Source organism: Petaurus breviceps, unplaced genomic scaffold (assembly GCF_028583685.1).
Source record: "Petaurus breviceps papuanus isolate PSGF00001 unplaced genomic scaffold, PetGlider_PUasm1.0 90667, whole genome shotgun sequence".
Classification (NCBI taxonomy): domain Eukaryota; kingdom Metazoa; phylum Chordata; class Mammalia; order Diprotodontia; family Petauridae; genus Petaurus; species Petaurus breviceps.
The window spans coordinates 2338133-2358411 of record NW_027187302.1 but is presented as its reverse complement, the minus strand read 5'-3'; the positions used below and the strand labels follow the sequence as shown (position 1 = coordinate 2358411).

The window sequence follows — 20279 nt, the reverse complement described above, 5'->3', positions numbered from 1 at the left end:
GGAATCATCCTGTACCCATCCATCCAATGAGTTTCAAAGTCATGTTGTTTCTGCCTTTGCAATGTCTCTCGCATCTTCACTCCCACTGAAACCATGCCTGTTTATAAGTTAACTTTTTCTTACCTTAGATATTGTAATAACTTCCTAACTTATCATTCTGGCTCCAGCAAATTTGCTCCTTCATCCATCCTACACATTGTTGCCTGATTTATTTTCTTAATGTGTTGCTATGATCACTTCACTCATCTCCTCCAAGACTTTCCTTGAATCCCTATTATTTTCTAAATCAGGTTTTAACATGTGACTGACTTTTAAAGGTCCTGCACATCCTTGATTGAGTCTGTGCATTCATCTTTATTTCACTGCACTCATCTTTGTGTTTTGCAGAAAAAACTGGACCAGTCTCTGGCTTCTATACTTATCACGCCTTCTCCTGATTCTATGTCTTTGATCACAACATCCTCCCATGCCTGGAATGGTTTAACTCCAACTCCATCTCCCTCTAAAGTTTTCTGTCCTTTCCTCTAAGGCCATCTAAAAATGCCACCTTTTCTAAGAATAATTGCTCACATTTACATGACACTTTAGGTTAGCAAAGTGCTTTACATACATTAGTTCATTTGAACCACATTGCTGTCTGTGTAACCTTATGCAATCCCCTCATTCGGTCCAAGGTTCCACATTTATAAAAGGAGGAAATGAGACTAGACCTCTGAGGTCATTCCAGATATAGCTGCATGATGCTATGAATTCCTGTAAGAGGTTCTCTTATTATTTAGATTTCACAGAAGGGGGAACTGAAGCTCAAAAAATGCTAAATGTCTTGAGAAGAGTTATGTAGCTAGTTAAGTGTCGTAGGTGGAATTTGAACCCAGACCTTCCTGTCTTTAAGTCACTAGTTGTAACTCCCTTTCTCCCTCCCCAAGGAGAAAGTGACTCCTACATTCTCAGACGTCTCCCAGAATTTTGCCTAACTCTCTCCTTTGCATTTATCTTACCCTCATGTGATAATGTATTAAATACAGTTTGTGTGTTCTTCCTACCCCATCAGATTTTACTTTGTGTCTCTAGCTTGGCGGTATTCCATTTACATAATAGGTACTTAATATATTTGCTGAAATGAATTGAATATTAGCTTAATTTTATTTTTGGAATTATTCAACACAAAAAACCTTCCATGTTCTCCTCCCTGCTTGCTTCCATAATTATATACTAGGAATTTCTATGTGATGGCCTATAAAAGTATATTATAGGTAGATTTCCTTTGGCATTTTCAGAAACTAGAGTTGGAAAGTTTGGATAAAACTGGCTTTTCATTTGAAAAACCAGACTCCAGATGGTGATTTTGGGAAAGACTCAGTCAATCCAAAATACGTCAGCACCATCCTGTAGTTTTGGCCAAATTCTGAACTTGACTAATGAAACTTGTTATAATGAAGAATTGATGTTTGAAAATGTGTGCCCATTTCATTACTGTAAAAATAACATCCTCTTCTGGCTCCAAAAATTCACCAAATCTTTGGGGTAAAAATGAAATCTGGCTACTTAAAATATAGGTACAAACCCAAACCCCAAAGAAAAAAGCTGCAAGGGTATTATGTATTTGGGTGTGACTACAGGGGAAGGGAAAGAGGGCAAGAAATTGTGTTGATTTTTGTCACAAACCAACCTTTTAGTGTTCTAAGAAAAGCCCCACTTCAAAGAACCCCAGAAAATTTCTTAAATATTTATTTCATTTCTTACATTCAATTTGTATTATTTGAATATAAACCAGATGCTTGTTACTATACTGTGTCCTGTGAAGGTTGTAAATACAGAGAAGACCTGGATCTTCCCCTCAAGGTGTTTGCATTCCAATATTGGATCACAGACCCATGAAAGAACAGGCAATAAGAAACTGGGATGGTTAAATTCAGACAAAGTTTCAAGCTCGCGTAGCCACATGTTGGTTGAAATTTAGCATCTTGGGGCGGCCAGGTAGCACAGCGAGTAAGAGCACCGGCTCCAGTGTTGGAATGACCTGGAGATCGAATCCTGGGCTCAGACACTTAGCACCCATCCAGAAACACCTGGCCTTGTAACCTTGAGCAAGTTACTTAACCCCAATTGCTTAGCGGCGGCCAGGTGGCTCAGTGAGTAAGAGCACCGGCTCCAGTGTCGGGATGACCTGGATCAAATCCGGGCTCAGATACTCAGCACCACACCCAGAAATAACTGGCCGTGTAACCTTGTGCAAGTTACTTAACCCCGATTGCTTTAAAAAAAAAGAAAGAAATTTAGCATCTTGATAGGCTAGAACATTGGGATAAATTAAATAAGATCAGTTGAATAGATAATTTAATAAGTTTAATAGCATTAAAATAAATTAATAAGTTTAATAGAGATAAATGTAAATTCTTAAACATTGGTTAAAAAAATCAACTTAAGGTTAACAGGTAAAAGATGGGAGGAATGGTTAGACAATGACATTTCTGAAAAAAATATCTGGGTGTTTTAGTGGGCATCAATGAGTCAACAGTGTGATATGGGAGTAAAAATTCTAATCATACTATTTTGGGTTTCATTTGGTGAGAATCCTTCTGCATTTGGTCTCATAAGGCCTCACCTGGGGTATATTGTGTTCAGTTCTGGACGAGATTATTTAGGAAGAACATTGATACAACTGAAAGCAACTGGAGAAGGGCAAACAGGATGGTGAAGGGTCTTAAATCTGTGACACTCAAGGATAAGTTGAAGTAATTCAGGATACTTAGTTTACAGAAGAGAAGGCTTAGAGGGCACATAATATTTGCCTTGAAGTATTTTAATGGTTGTCCTTTGGAAGTGATTAGATTTGTTTTGTTTGAGCCCAGAGGACAGAACCAGGAGCAGTGGATGGAAGATGGAAAGAAGCAAATTCAACCTTGATGTCAAGAAAAATTTCCTAATCATTAGAATTATCCAAAATTGCAATGGGTTGCTTCAGGAGGTAGTGGGTTCCCCAGATCTTCAAGCAAAGATTGGATGAAAACCTTATGTTGTGGTAGAGATTCTTTTTCAGGTATAAGTTAAAAGAAGATGGCCATTAATGTTCATTTTGAATCTAAAATTCTGGGATTCTGTAATATTTACATAAGCATATGCAGGTGGAAAGTCAGAGGAGAGGTCTTTTCCATTCATTTATCAGCTAGATTTGTTTAAGTTCCTAGCAATGGATGTTTCCTTTACTTAATTTGTGGAATTTTCTTAGAAGTGAACCAGAAAGACCAGAAAAAGTCTTTAAGACAACTGTTCTAAGGCATAATAATATTAGTCTGTGTTTATGTTATGCTTTTAAGTTTTCAAAGGGCTTGAAATACATCCTCTAATTTGAACCTTGCCAGTCCTAAGAGGTAGGAAAGTGAAGCTCAGAATAATTAGGTGATTTGCCCAAGGTCACATAGCCAGCTAGTGGCAGAGGAGAAACTAGAACATAAGTCTTTTTGTTCAAAGTTTAGCATTCTTTCCACCACTTTATTCATGTCTATACCAATGGATAACCTGAGAAAAATTAGTCATGAAGAGTAAATTCAGGGGGCAGTTATCAGAGGAGGCAAGAACAATGCACAAAGATGGGGTAAACTGATACTGAAAGACCAATGATAATTATTGTCACTGCTTCCTCCTGCCTCCCTCTCTTCCTTCCTTCGTTCCTTCATTCCTTTGTTCCTTCCTTCCTTCCTTCCTTCCTTTCTTCCTTCCTTCCTTCCTTCCTTCCTTCCTTCCTTCCTTCCTTCCTTCCTTCCTTCCTTCCTTCCTTCCTTCCTTCTCTCTCTCTCTCTCTCTCTCTCTCTCTCTCTCTCTCTCTCTCTCTCTTCTGATAGGATGAGCAAAAGCAAGAATTTAATGTTAATTAAAAATGTTAATGAATGTTTATAACAATGTTAAGAAGTTTCTAAGAACACACCCACATGCCTTAATTTTATGCTTGAAATAGAAATCCCTGTCAACTGCCATGGTGGAATGAAGTAGGATATTGTGGGAGTTTTTAGAATGATTTTATAATAAGTCAAACATGATAATTGCAATTCCAGTTTACATGCTAGAACATCTATGAAACAATACACATATTTTCCATAACTCTCTATCCCTGAACTTTACCATGAGCTTATCAAGAAAAATGGAAAGGTAGTTCACAACCGTTTGAACATTTTGTCAACCTCTTGGAAAGTATGTTCTCTATTGTGAGCATTTGTTTTAGTTTGCTTAATTATTTTCATGACTTGACTCTCATATAAATGGATTTCAAATGAGCACTTGAAGCAAATCCACTGGATGAATTTCTAGATGGAGGAGGAGAAAGAATATATTTGGGAAATGATGTGAAAACCAAAGATAATAGATAATTAAAAGAAGAAACAGCCCCTACTAGTTGTAATACTGTTTCAACAAGTATCCCTGTTGCACGCATTGATTTTTTTTTTAATACTCTTTCCCAAATCTTGCTTCTTGCTTTTTTGGTGTTCTGCTTTGGTGTTATCTCGTGCCCTGCCTTGCCTTTGTCTTCTCCAAGTTCAGTTGGGGAGGAAAAGCTCTTTTAAAATACAATAATATATCTTACCATCAGTGTGGTGGAAATGCAGTACTCTCTACTTATATCATCACTGCTTAAAGAAGTTTGGAAAGATTCCAGGTTACGACAGAGAGCTTATCTGAGCAACCATCTTTGAATGCTTATTTTTGCCTTAATCATTTCTCAAGTGAGATAATGCTTTTTCTTGCAAATTCACATGGGTTTTCTGCTTCTCTCCAGTGAAGTATTTCAATTATTGAGTGCTATTATTAATGTCTTGTTAGAAAATTATTTTCCACTAAATGTATGATTTAAAAATCGTCTACATCTTTGAATTATTTTGTGTATTTTTTTTAAAAAGGGGACCATTTCCAAAATTGTAATGTGAGCACATATGAAAATTGGATTTAATTAAAAAATCTGGGGGGATTAAATTTATCAAGCACAAATATTTCACATTAAGTATTTACAACTTCTCAGTTGCTTGTTTCATTTTCCTCTTGAAGGCAAGGGATCCATGATATTTTTGTACACATACAATTATGAAAGAATCCCCCTTCAAGTAGAGAAAGGCAACATAAGTGTTTCTGTGGGGCTGAATGAATAAAATGAATGAATTAAAACTGTATATTAAATTTTTACTATATAACAAGCACTGCTCTAAGCATTTGGGGATACAAATACAAAAAAGGGACTGCCTGGTGCCTACTCTCAAGGAACTTAGGTTTTAATTGGGAGAGATAAAACATAAATGGGAGTGGAAAGTGGCTGGACAGGGAAGAATGTTTGGGTCTTGAAAGTCACAGGGATAGTACATGGTGACAGTAGGTAGTTCATTGACATGATCTTTCCAGAATCAATTCTGGTGTTGATTTGAGTATCATTCTCAAAGCAAGAAGTGGATGTATAAGGGAGAGGTTATGTATCTGTAAAGATATAGGAGGATAGAGTATTTTCAACCTGATCATAGTAGCACAACCCACCTTACCATGCCTTAGTAGAGTTAAAAACACTTGAAAAGAGGACTACATAGAATTATTCTAGGAGACAACATGACATGGTACATCAAGTGAGAGCCAGGCCTTAGGTCAGTAAAGCCTAGGTTCAAGTCTTATCTCTGGAACATTATAATTGCATGACCATGGGCAAATAAGTTGAGAGAATGTAAACATTGATATTCCTCTTCATTGATGAAAGCAAAGTTATGGAGTGACAAAAATATTAAATAAAATAGAGAACTAACTGCCATCACAATTTAAAATTTAGGTCTTCATTGTATACAGCTATTGCTGTTATTAAAAGTAGAGAAGCAAGAACTCATAAAAAGGATTGTCAGGTTGATAGACACTGACTAATTCTAAAAATACAATTAATCTGACCTTGTTTTTGAGTCTCTAGGGATAAAAAGCCAGCTAAGTTTTGCAGCAGGTTGTAATGTGTGAATCATATGTAGTAGTGCCATATAAATAATATTACCAAGGGTCTAATCTAGATTTAAGAAAGTAGGTGTGAATCAAAGTGGAGGCAAGATCCCAAAAAGGAAATGCAGCAAAGGCTTTTTTACTATGGCTGTGGAGGAGTAGTGGATTAACACACATTTCACTTATTCCTGTTGGCAATCCCCTCAATCAATGAGAATAACACACATTTTACATCAGCTGAGAAGTGCCAAAATATTGAGGACTTCTTTCATTATAGCAACACCAGGCTCATGGTCTCCATCATTCACACTTTTATTGTTCCTTGCAAAAGATTTTATCCAGGTTACACTTTCTATAAAGCTTGAAAGGCCTTCAAGTATCATTCTCAAGAAGTTCCCTGAAGGTGGGGCCAAAATGATGGAGATCCTGGAAACTTTTCATAGTGGTGAGCTAATTAAACGAAACCATTATTTTTTTTAATCCCATATGGGTAGACTTGAAAATAAAGACTAAGACTTACTGGAAAAGTTTGCACTTTTAACCTTTCACCTTCTGACACTGCTTATAATAGCCAGGTTAACCTTCAAATAGGAATCCTTCCAAGGTGAATCGTTTGGGCTTGTTTTTCTTTCTTTCTTTCCTTCCTTCTTTTTTTTTTAAATTGGTTTTTAGTACCCGATTTTGAAGCACATTATTGTCCAAGAGTAATTACATTTATTTAAAAACCCATATTAGGAAAGGGAAAACAAATATTACATGGACTTTTATAATGTTTATGTAGAGCTTTTGGTAAGATGTTTTTGAAAGCACACTCATCTCTTCTGAGTAGAAGAAAGTAGTTCTTTATACTTTCTGCTGCTCCCCAATAGAAAAATCTGTCTCTCTCATTTTATAGCAGTTTGTGGCTCTTAGGATGGAAAAAGGACCCCTCTCCCCTTAAGAGTTTTAGAGCTGTTTTTTTTTCTATACAAAATTTAAAAGATGAGCCCTCTTAAAAAGAATGCTGCATTGTCTCTTCATTTAGTCATAAATCATTATTCTTTATGGCTCTCTTATGACCATATTAAGCCTTTGGATTCACCATGGGTCAAGGCATTCTGATTTAGCTGCTGCCTTGCCCTTTAAAACCAAAGTGTTCCATTTTCTCAAATCCTATGAGGGATTTTCTCATCCCACAAACAATAGAAGTTTTTTCATATTGCAATGGCTAAGTATTTTTATGTATTCATGAAGGCTTTGATTACTTAAGACTGAAAAATAATATAACTCTGTGATACTAGATTTCAGCCTTTACCAAAACAAATTAATTTTGCCATCAATTCAGTCCTCGTAGAATGTGAGTTTCTTGAAAGCAGTCTTAAGATTGTCATTACATCCATGGTATCCTGTGATTGATTTCTTTTTGCTGTTCGTTTTTTGCTTTAAAATATTTTAAAATTTATTGACATGTTTATACAAACATTACAAACTTGTCCAGGTTAGCAATACTATAGGAGAGCTCTCTTTTAGCAAAGTCAAACTATTAAGTGAAACTAACAATATAATAACCACATCTGAAAGGGAATGCAATATCCCACATTTATAGTACCTACTAACCTTCATATTTTAAGTGTTTTAAAAAAATTAACAGAAATCTATTTTTTTCCTCCCAACCCCATCCCTCTGAAAAGAAAAAAAAGAAATTCCTTGTAACAACTATTCAGCTAGGTATGTGATGGATAGAGCACATGGCCTGGAGTCAGTAAGATATCAAATGTGATCTCATACCTCCATGCTACTGTCCAATTTTCTCAGCAATTTAAAAAAATCAAATACAAAGTCCTTATCATAGTGTCCAGAATTTGTGTTTATCACATTGGGACTATTGTATACATTTGCTTCTGCATCGTGTGTAACTAATCTGTTCCATTGATCAATGATGTAATACAATAAGGATTTCATTAATCACTTATGAGTACATACTGTTAAGTGCTGATGCTGCAAAGATGAAAGAAGGCACAATCCCTGTCCTCAAGGAGTTTACAATTTAGGAGCAAATTAGGCAAGGACGTACATGACCATAATAAAAATTAGGAAGCTGTAAGTACATGAAAGGAGTTAAAACTAAAGTACCTTGAGAGATTCCAGAAGAGAGGGAGAGATCCCTTCCAGCTGGAGACATTAGAGGAAGCTCAATGAAGGAAGTAACACCTGAGCTGAGTCTTTGAGGAGGAGAAGAATTCCAACACTATTTAAAACCCCCCATAGTTGGTCTCCTGCCTCTATTTGCAACCTAGTGTTTGCAATATGTTCTTTCCCACACCATCCATTCTAACCAAATTGAACTACTAGCTTTTTTTTTTTTTTGCTTTTTGGAGGGGGGAAGGCAGGCCAATTGGGGTTAAGTTATTTGCCCAAGGTCACAGGACTAGTAAGTGTTCCCTGTCTGAGGCTGGATTTGAACTCAGGCCCTCCTGACTCCAGGGCCAGTGCTCTTTACACTGTGCCACCTAGCCACCACCTAGCCTCTCCTTCTACTACTAGCTTTTTAAAGAAGGGATGAGGATACAATGGGATAAGTACTGGCTTTAGAGTCAAAGAACCTGGATTTAAGTCCTGCTTGTGACACTTAATATCTATGTGACTTTGAATGAGCCACTTGGCTTCCACGGACTTCTGCTTACTCCCCGGTAAGATGTGGGAGTGAATTAAGTTGATTCCGAGGTCTCTCTCCAGCTCTAGGTTGATGATGATGATGATGATGATGATGATGATGACAACAATGCTAATACTCAATATGACACACCACATTTCCCCTGCCTATATGCATCTCTTCATAAGCCATTCCTTCCTCATTCCCAGTTTTCTGAATCCTTTCTCTTTAAGACAACATTTGGATGATACCTTTTGTATGTGACCTCTCCTAATCTCCCTACAACCTCAGCCAAAGATGTTTACTGCTTCCTTGAGTATTTCTAGAACACTTTCTCTAGACTTCTCACTGCCCTTATCACTATCTTGGATTATACTTAAGTGTATATGTGCCATATGCCTCCTCCTCAACCAACTTCAGGCAAGTTCCTCCAGAGGAGGGATTATTTTCTTATTGTCTTTGTGCTTGCCACCATATCTAGCATTGCAGATTCTTTCTTTTTATTAATTAATTAATGAATTTTTAGTTTCCAGCATTCACTTTTATGAGGTTTTGAGTTCTAAATTTCCCCTGCTTTCCCCCCTCCCCAAGATGGCATGCAATCTGATATAGGCTATACATGTATAGTCATATTAAACATATTTCCACATTAGTCATGTTGTGAAAAAAGAATCAGAACAAAAGGGGAAAACCATGAGAAAGAAAAAAAAAACAAAAAAGAGAAAATAGTATGCTTCAATCTGTATTCAGATTCCATAATTCTTTCTCTGGATATGGATAGCATTTTCCATCATGAGTCTTTTGGAATTGTCTTAGATAATTGCTTTGCTGAGAAGAATTAAGTGACAGTCTATCAAAGTTGATCATCACACAATATTGCTCTTACTATATACAATGTTCTACTGATTCTACTCACTTCACTCAGCATCAGTTCATGCAAATCTTTCTAGGTTTTTCAGAAATCCTCCAGTTCATCCTTCCTTATGGAACAATAGTATTCCATTACATTCATATACCATAGCTTGTTCAGCCATTCACCAATTGATGGACATCTCAATTTCCAATTCTTTGCGACCACGAAAAGAGCTGCTATAAATATTTTTGTACATGTTAGTCCTTTTTTCCCTTCTTTATAACCTCTTTGGGATACAGAACTACTAGTGGTATTGTTGGACCAAAGGACATAGCATTGTGGATTCTTTAAAAATGTTGAATTTAGAAAAAAAAGAAATGGAGGGAGGGAGTAGGGTAATACCATTCAAGGCATGGAACTAAGGCATGAGTAAAGATATGGAGGTGAGGGAGGACAGAGGAGAAATATGAGAATCATGAAGACATAAATTTGGCTAGAATATAAAGTGATCTAAGGCAGGAAAGATAAGTTGGAACCAGATTATAAAGGGAAGTGGAAGGCAAATCATTGCTATGCACATTTTACACTCTGAGAAACAGGGATGTGAGAGTTAAATGAATTCCCTGATATTAATATGTGAAGTAAGAAAGTATGGCAAGAGCCAGATTTACTCCAAAAGCCACATTTCCTATGATTTTTTAAAAGCATAAAAACTATATTGTTTTTAGGAAAAGAAAGTAAAATAAAGTTCTGTGGCTTATTTTGAAAAGTAGATTCCCTTCTGAAAACTTTCATTGAAGTTACCACTGTTGCACAAATCAACTCTGTGTTGATGGTCCAAGAGAAATCTGCATACTACTTAAAAGAGAAGTCAGTGAGTCTAGAGGAAGTTAGTCAGTGAATGAAAAAAAAAAGTGTACTTGTTCTATTTCCTTTTTATTAGATTTTCATGGAAATTTGTTTTTGTGGAGAATCCAGAGACCTATATTTTGTTCTGGTAGTCTAATGATTTGGAGAGCAGAAGGAGGAGGGTGGATTTTATTAGTATTATTAAGCACCGAGTAGGGGCCAGACACTGTGCTGAGTACTTTACAAATATCATCTCTTTTGATCTTCACAACAGTTCTGGGGTAGAGGTGCTACTATTATTCCCACTTTACAATTGGGGAAACTGAGGTAGATAAATGTTAAGTGATTTGCCCAGCCCCACACAACTAATGTCTGAGGCCAGATTCAAAATCAAGTCTTGTTTCCAGGTCCAGTATTCTATCCATTGCACTATCTCACTTGCTCTAGAGATAGGCTATAAGTGGGAGGAGTAGTAAGAGTGCAGAAAAAGAAGTGAACTGGGAATTCAATGGTAAGTCCAAATCTTGTTCTGCCTTTTGCTCTCCATTATAGCCTTGTAGTGCCCAGGTAGTCAACTCCAGGATAAGAAACTGCCACCTGCCTCCTATCTATCAGCCTGGCACCAAGACTTTTTCCAGTGAAGGTCCAGGACCGCCATCATTTGTCTGGGCTCTTAGTCCTCTTTGTCCTCTTTCCTGCTGTGAGGTAGACCTCCCAAATGCTTCAAAAGACACATCACTGCCATGCCAAGCTAAGGAGTTTATATGTTATTTGTTGAACCTCTGAAGGTGACACTATGTCAAGGCTTCTTAATCCAAGATCTGTGTTTTTTTTTTTTTACTATTTTGATAACTATCAGTTTATATTGCTGACTTTCTTTGTAATACTGTGTATTTGTTTTATGCACTTAAAATCATTCATTTTTAATCAGTCCATTCAGATCTTCTTATTTTTCTCTGAAACTGTTCTCATCATTTCTTCTGGCACAATAGAATTCCATTATATTCATATACCATGATTTGCTCAGCTACTCTCTAATTTATGGGTAAGCCATTAATTTCTAATTCTTTTCCACTATAAAAAGTATTTCTATAAATATTTTTGTAAATATGGATCCTTCTCCATTTTCTTTGATCTCTGGATTATTGACCCAATGGTGTCTATCTCTGGGTTAAAGAATATAAACAACTGTTGTTTTTTTTGTATTTTTCAAAAGTGTTATATTGAGTGACTATCTTGGGAAACTTATGGCACCAGAAACTGAATGGTCATTTTAATCTGGTCACATTTTGATATCCATCAAAGATTTCATTCAATCTGATCCTTCTGGATCGAGATGTCCAAAAATATAAGTCCCACAGTATCATAAGAATCCAGGGGGAAAGACTGCTAGATACCCCATATAAGTCTTTCAGAACTATGTCTTATTCTGGGCCTTACTCAGGATTTGCCAGTGCCTCAGTCAATGGAACTATCAAAATACCCAGATATAGAATATGAATTCTCTAGAACCTGAAAAAATCCAATCAATCTCTAATCTTCCTTTTTAAAATTTGAGGGACAAAGTTTCGATAAGTTATTTACTTATAGCTTAAACTGTGGAAGAGCAAATTATTATGAGTCACATCTAGAATTCATCTGGGTTTTCTCTATCCAGCCCATTACAAAAAAATAAATGAAATGGCAGGTGTGGGCTATCTGGTCCATCATACTGACATAACCAAAAGTATAACAATTTTATTTAGCTCTATTGTAATTTGACAAGTGTCATTACACCTTGTGATACCACCCTGAGTTAGATAGCAGTACTCTGGACCCACCAACTGCCATCACCATTACAGCATAAGGAGTGGACATCCAACTTAGATCTCCCTTGCATTCCCCCTTTCACAGCTCTTCATGACCTTTCCTCTAACCTGCTTTCATACCTTTTGCTTATCCTCTCAGCTCTGGATTCCTTCCCACCCCCATTGCTACCAGTCCAAGGTCAGTGATGGAGCCTCAGGAAATTATTGAAGTATAAACAGGCTGTGGTGGAGGATCCCATTGATGAGAAGATGGAGAAGATTGACTGCATATAACATTGCAAGCTGAACTGGTGATGTGGTGAGTCAAAAGGAATCTGAAATGGTCCATAATGATTAGCTCTTTGATGATACAGTCAGGTAGTCACCTACTCTGAATCTACTGAAATATTCCTTCACCAAATGGAAGAATCTCTACAGTAGCAAGAGAGCAGCTCTGAAGTTAAGATCCATAAACCCAAAGAAGTCGTTGTGATTTCTGATGAGGATTCAGATATTCCCTGTGTTGATTCTGGTGATGCAGGGAGCAGAAGTTCCTATGAGTCAGAAACTCTAGGAAGTCACCTACGTGGTGTAGGAGAGTGCTGGCCCTGAAGTTAGGAAGACCTGAGTTCAAATCTTGCCTCAGATACTATATTACCCTGGGCAAAGCACTTAGCTTTGCTGTGCCTCAGTTTCCTCATCTGAAAAATGAAGGGGTTGGATTCCATAATCTTTAAAGGCCTTTACACTTCTAAATCAATGATCCTATAATCCCTAAAAAAGTCAGTGTGACATGGCAAAAGGGCAAAGATGGTGTTATTCCCTTTCTTCATTCCCCCAATACTTAGCACAGGAGCAAAGTAAGTGCTCAATAAACTCTGCCTTGACTGACAAAAGAACACTCATTACCATTTGTACAGTTGGAACTGGGAGGAAGTTCAAAGTATAATAATAAAAAATAATAACAATAGCATTTTATAACACTCTAGGGTTTCCAAAGAACTTGTTATCTCCTTTGCTATGATCCTTATGACAGCGCTGTGAAATAGATACTATTTTACAGATGAGGAAACTGAGGCACAGAAAGGCTAAGAGTAACACAGTATCTGAGGTAAAATTCGAACTCGAGTCTTCTTGCTTTCACATCCAGCATCTATTCACTGAGCCACCAAACTGCCTCAATAAAGGGAGAACAGCCCAACCTACATGAAACAGATGCCTCTCCTACCACACTACCACACTCCACTGCATTACAGGTCATGAGTCAAAGTGTTAGTATCACTGATAATGAAACACTTTGCAAAGTGTGGAGAACTGGATGGATAGGTTACAGATGAATCCCCTGTGGAAGGTTCACACATGCCTCATCATACTGTACAGTCCAACTCTCACTGATAGGAATATCCTCAACAGAAGTTTATTTGAATAGGTAGGACAATGATACATGTGTGAATAATAATTTCAGGATACAATAACTTATAGGCGTGTTTATTTTGTTTTTTCTTTTTGTTAGCATTACACTAGATTGAGGAAATTATGGATAGATTTAGAAAGAACTGAGGGGCAATTGTTTTAAATAATACATATACAGACATATGATTTCTGTAGATATATATCTATTGAAACACATTTACTACAGCTTATTTATATCTTTTTCTAAAGAAGTTTTGGCCAGTAAACATATCATATGATAATAACTGGCATTTATAAAGCTCTTTAAAGTTTCCAAAGCATTTTATATATATATATATATTGGGTCTCATTTAAGACTCACAATAAGCTTATAAGGGAGGTATTATAAATACTATTATATCCATTTTACAGTTGAGAAAACTGAGTCTTACATAGTTTATGACTTGCCAATGGTCATAGAGCTAGCTAGTGAGATGTGACTGCAAATCTTTCTACTGTGTTGTGTTGCCTCTCAAACTTATAGCATATTTGTTTTAATTTTTAAATTTTTATTGTTGAGGGGGGAAGGCAGGACAAATGAGGTTAAGTGACTTGCCCAAGGTCACACGGCTAGTAAGTGTTAAGTGTCTGATGTCAAATTTGAACTCAGGTCCTCCTGACTCCAGGGCCAGTGCTCTATTCACTGTGTCACCTAGCCGCCCCTTATAGCATATTTAAATAAAATTAAAAGTGTACCTGTAAATTTTGGTTAAGGTCATATTTGGTAGTAGTCTTCTTATAATAATTATTTACATTCATAATTTATTATGTTCACTCCGTTTCATTATCAGAGCAGAGTCTGTAACAGTGTATTTGTGGGAATGAATGTTTTGAATTATAAAAGTTTAATCATAAAAGAAAGAATTCTTGGACTTCTCATATTAAACTGGGGAATAAGGATATTAAAAATAGCAGAAACTTGTTAACATTGCTGTGATTGACATCTAAGGCACTGCTCTACATTTTCCTTTTGCTTTGGGATTGTCTGATTCCACAGAAGTGATTTCCATTTCAGTTTTTCAACAATGACTCATCATCAGTTTGAAGACTTTTTTGTACCTTTTGTAGGGTGGGGGGTCACTTACATAGAGGAGGAGTTTTTAGAGGTCTCATCATATAACATGATAGTCAAAGTATAGTATTCTAGATCTAAACTGCTAACAGTAGAAAAGAGTAGTATATCTCTTTAGGGTTAAAATCATTGCAATTTAAGATTTATTGAGCCCATACTATGTACAAGGCACTGAAGGTTATGAAGATATTAAAACTGTACCCAAGAGCGGTTAAAATTTAATGTGGGAGTAAAAAGGGAAAGGAAAGTACATAAATATATAGTACCAAGCAAAACATAAATACTGCCATGAGGAATCAGAGGAAGGAGTCACACCTTATTGGGGCATCAGAGAAGGTAGTAACATTCGAGCTGGACTTTGAAAGATGTGCAAGATTTCTTTTTGAAAACCAGGTTCAAGTCAACAAAGTCAATAAGCATTTATTAAATGCTCACAATGGGCCAGGCACTGTGTTAAAGACTGAGAATACAAATGTACATAGAAAGACAATCCTCAAGGAACTTATATTCTCATGAAGGAAGATACCACACAAAAGGGATCTGAAAAGCATAGGGGCAGGAAAGGAGAGGAAGGCACCTAGGTACAGGACATTGTAGAGAAAGTCTGGGAGAGTCAGGAAGGCAACTTTGGAGAGGGATAAAAATATGACTGAATATCCTCCTTAAAATGGAGGTTCTGAGAAGAACTAAGCAGAAGAAGAAACCATGGGGCAGACAGTGCTTCCAGTGTGAGAAATCTAAGGGAAAAGTGAGCTTTTCTGGGGAAGAGGTATCTGAGGCATTGTAGAAAAAGTGTGGGATTGAGGATGGGGGAGGAGAAGTATAGCCTGGAGAGGGTAAGGAGTCCAAATTTTATCCTATAGGTAATAAGGAATTATTAAAAGTTTGTGAATGATCAGCATTGCACTTTAGAAAGTCTCACCTGACAATGGCCTATGGTGCAGATTGGAGAAGAGAGGGATAGGAGTTGTGAAATTCTATTGCCTTTTAAAGGCAAAATCTAGGGAGGTCCTGAACTAGGATGGTTCAAGAGAATGGAAAGGATGGCCATAGAATCTCTAGAACTCGTTAACTAACTGGAAGGTGGTGGGGCATGGTTAGGGGTAGAGAGGAGTTCAAAATGACTGAGATTTTGAGGTTATTGACTTAATGGCCCATCGTAAAATTAAGAGAAATAGAGAAATTACAAGTAGGATCAGATTTGTGAAGGGTGATCCTGACATTCTCCTTTTTCTTTGGTTCTGCTTTTGCTTATTTACAAGTAGATTCATTGAGCAATTTTACAGAACATGAAGTAATGTGGATATTTGGGAAATGGTTAGATCCATTATTTAAGTCCCATATTGTAGTAGATCAGTGTTGAGGGGGAACTATTTTAAAAATGGCTTTTGATTAACTAAAAAATAAAATAAAAATATAAAAATAGTAAATGAATGGTATTCCAGAATTTCACCTTACTAATGGAAATCTAACTTTTCATAGTGTTGGGCCCTATTAATTCATCTAGTTACTATTTAAAACCAATGACATTTTAATTTTTCTTAATCTAATAATTTCTTCTTTAGTTTCTTTGTCTAGTCTTTGTAATTGGATTTTGTTGTTGCTTTGTCTGTTTCTTTAAAAAATTGTAATTCTTTGATCAAAAAAATTGTCATCACAAAAAAGGGTTTTGTTTTTATTATCTGGTATGTACCCACTGATGGCAAATAGTGAATAATTTTGTATGTATTTATTTACTTTATATTTATGCTATATGTGTGTATATGTTTGTGTGTATACACTTGTCTTCCCCATCAGAATTTAATTTTCTAATGAATAGTGATATTTCATTCTTTGTATTGCTATCCCTAGCGCCCATCACTGTGCCTGGCACACAGTATGGGCTTAATAAATACTTGGTGACTGAATGATTCATACTTGTCAAGCCTCCATTCTTTATTATTCAGTAGGCAAATGCTTAAACTGCATTGTAGGAAGTTAACCCTTAATTTAATGTACTTTACCTTTTTTTGAAAAAACATAAAACTTAAAGAACATATACATTATTTCCTAACTCTATTTTTCAATTTTGATGAGCCTTGAACAACTAGGCAATCACATTATTGTTGTTTCCCTACCAATTAGGAAGGCATGCTCTGCTAAACAAATATGGGAGGGGTAAAAATGCTGAGCCCCTTACTTAGAGAGGATCTCTATATGGAATGCTTTCTTCTAGCTCTTGAGCAGGTAAACATTTGGGAAACTGAGAGCAGGTTATAGCCCACTGACTATTTTAACTCATTCAATGGGAGAGCCCTTGGTGGTATATTTTGGAATGAAAAATATTTTAAGAATGACTATTGTAAAAGCTGGCTTGAAATTTCACATAAAAAAAAACCAAGATCTTGGCAACTGATCCCATCACTAGAGGGAGAAGAAATAGAAGCAGTGTCAGATTTTATATTCTTGCACTCAAAGACCACTGCAGATGGCAAGTGCATCCATGGAATTAAAAGACGCTTACTCTTCAGAAGGAAAGCTATGGAAAATCTGGACAGGATACTAAAAAGCAGGGACATTGTCTTGCTGACAAAGGTCTGTGTAGTCAAAGCTACAGTTTTACAAGTAGCAATATATGGCTACGATAATTAGGCCATAAGGAAAGCTGAGTGCCACAGAATTGACACTTTTGAATTGTGGTACTAGAGAAGACTTTTGAGCATCCCTTGGACAGCAAGGAAATCAAATCATTCAATACATAAAGAATTTAATTCAGACTATTCACTGGAAATTCAAATGATAACACTGAAATACTTTGGCCACATAATGAGAAGATGGGACTCATTGGAAAAGACCCTGATGTTGGGAAAGATTGGAAGCAAAAGGAAAAGGGGATGACAGAAGATGAAATGGAAAGATAGTGCCATGGAAACAATGAGCACTAGCTTGAACAGACTTCAAGAGACAGTGGAAGATAGAAGGACCTGGCAAGTCCACAGGGTCACAAAAACTCGGACACAACTGGATGACTGAACAACAACATGGTTAAAGGAACTGCACAAGATGAATAGGCATGGATGGACTGCATTCTGTATACCCACATCAATGAGACTGTTATCTGCCTCTTTTTGTATCCCCAGTGCTTAGCGCAGTGCTTGGCATACAATAGATACTTAATAAATGTTTATTTGTTGAGATAATAGTCTTATCTCTCACTATCATACTTGGGAAAGTCCTTTCACTCTATTGATCCTAGTTTCACCTGCAAGATGAGAGAATTGGGATAGGTGACCCTTCCAGCTCTAATATAGATAAACATAAGGATACAGAAGAGCAAGGACCATGTCTTACCAACAGTGTATATCACCCACAGAGTCTCTGCATTCAGTAGGTACTTTAAAAATGTTTGTGGAATCAAAATATTATTTGATTAAAAAATTAATCAAATGAATTAGTAAGTACTTGCTATATACCAAGAATAGTGCTAAGTGTAGGGGACAATGGAGAAAAGTAAAAACAGCTGCTACTCTCAAGGAAAAACAGCGCCTATACTGAAGGAACTTGCATTCTGTTAAGGGAAGCAATGTATTAATCAGTAACTACATGCATATCAATCTACATACATACTTTACCTTCTGAAGAATGTGTCACTCTTCATATGCTATCCTCTCTAAACAATTTGTCTACTCAAGAATCTTAAGCTTTATTTAGGGAGATGGATAATGCTATATATGGTGCTACTTATACTTAATGGCTAATATGAATGATCATTTCTAGATATACACAGAGTAGCCTGAAAATAATCTTGGGCCGGAAGGCTCTAACAGCTAGAGGATGGATGGACTAAGGCTTTGAGCTGAGTATTGAAGTTGTCACAGAGTTCAGAGAAGCAGAGGTGAGAAAACAGAACGTTCCAAAAATTTTGAAAATGATCATCAGGAAAGAAAGTTTTAGAACAACCATAAAATATCATTACTTAACAGGTCATCTAATCGATCCCCTACTCATTTGAACAAAAAGGAAATGCCTACACAGTAAGTTCATGTGACTTGCTCGAAGTCACATAATTAACAGGGGGAAGACAATAGAATTAAGAGAGATTGGAAAAGGAAGGAGTTAATGGGAGCTCCTGACCCAAAACCCAGGTCTCCATACTTTTCCTAGTTTAATCTTTCCTTTACAGCATGCTGCCTCAATTATTCAATGTTAGGGTAACATAACATAGGTAACATAATAATTTGTTTTAGGAGGGCAATAGTTATTGGGCAATAGCTTATCAGCGAGCAAAGGATGCCAGAACAGTTTTTACTGATGCTTTATTCTAACGTAAAGCAGAGCAAAGACCAAAGGATCAAGGAGACAAATGAAAAACAAACATGGAAAGCTGCAAAGTTAAGAACACTGAGGGGAAGAAGCCACAAGGGAACCAAGTTCAGTTTCAGAATCCCTCCTGAGCCCTCCCCTTCCCCCTCCCCATCAAAATAAGGCATAACAATCTCTCTTGTAAATTAATTCCACACTTAATTTTTGACATTCTTTTTTTTTTATTTTTCCAGACTCCAGCCAAAACTGAGTCAGATGAAATGTTATAGGAAGCTGGCAGCCAGACCTATGGCGGTAAACTAGTTTGCTTTCACAGCTCCCTTTCATATGTAGATGCAGCCCTGCATTTTCTTTTGTCTATGCTCAGAGAGATCTAAGCTTCCTTCCTAAGACATCATCTTTTATTAATCAGCTTATCCACAACAGAGTCCAAGAGGCTGGAACTGGGTTCAGACAGATGTTGATAAATGTCTTAAGTTTCTTATAAACTAAATCAAGGCCAGCCATGTTTTATTAATAAGTTAACCTTGATACATACTTTGCCGTCTGAAGAGTGTATCACACTTCATATGCCATCCTGTTTACACTGCCTGTCCCAATTCCACTCAAGAATCTTAATCTTTATTTAGGCAGATGGCATCAAATGTAACATTATTTGTGTTTAATGGTTCACGTGAACAGAATCATCTACAGAAGTATATAGACATACACGTTACATGCTTAGTGAAGAAAATTGCTAAAACCAAACAAAACCCCCAAAACTATTTGTCTTAATGCCCGAGACAAGTCTGCCACAATAGGTAATGAGCTGGTTCACTTGAAGACCTGTTGTTAGGAATCAAAAGCATTTTCCTCAGAATTACAGGTTGTGAGTGATGCCATATTGGTGAAGTAGATGGAGTGCTGTACTTGGAATGAAGAAGAGTTGGATTTGAATTTCACTTAGCTGTGTGACCTTAGGCAAATCATTTAACCTCTTTTAGTCTTCATTTATAAAGCCATAAGTACCTATGTCACAGAGTGATTATGAGGCTCAAATGAGATAATGTAGATACAGCACTCTGCAGAACTTAGAGCCCTATATAAAACTGAACTGCTGAGAGCTCAAGGGAACCACCAGCTTCTTGGACACATTGAGCTGGATGTGCCATAGATGTTTCAAACTCAACATGTCCATAACAGAATTAATTATCTCCTTGTTCCTCCCCCAAAAACTTTTCCTCTGTCAAACTTTATTTTTTGTTTGCTTTTGAGACTGAATCTCCCTAACTTCCCCAGCCTGGAAATGCAGCAACCACTCATAGAGGTGATCTCAATACTGAATGGCATGAAAATTTAATCTGCTCCATTTTTTCCCCCAACTTTGGGCTCATTTACTCA

At 36.7% G+C, this 20279-nt stretch overlaps 1 long non-coding RNA gene across 1 annotated transcript in view; it reads left to right on the top strand.

The window, feature by feature from the left end:
* Positions 1-20279, top strand: part of LOC138143822 (uncharacterized) — a 557370-nt gene that overhangs the window by 417684 nt on the left and 119407 nt on the right. The window contains exon 4 of the long non-coding RNA XR_011163799.1: positions 12234-12392. This is a non-coding gene — a long non-coding RNA (uncharacterized lncRNA). The remainder of the gene's footprint in view (positions 1-12233; positions 12393-20279) is intronic.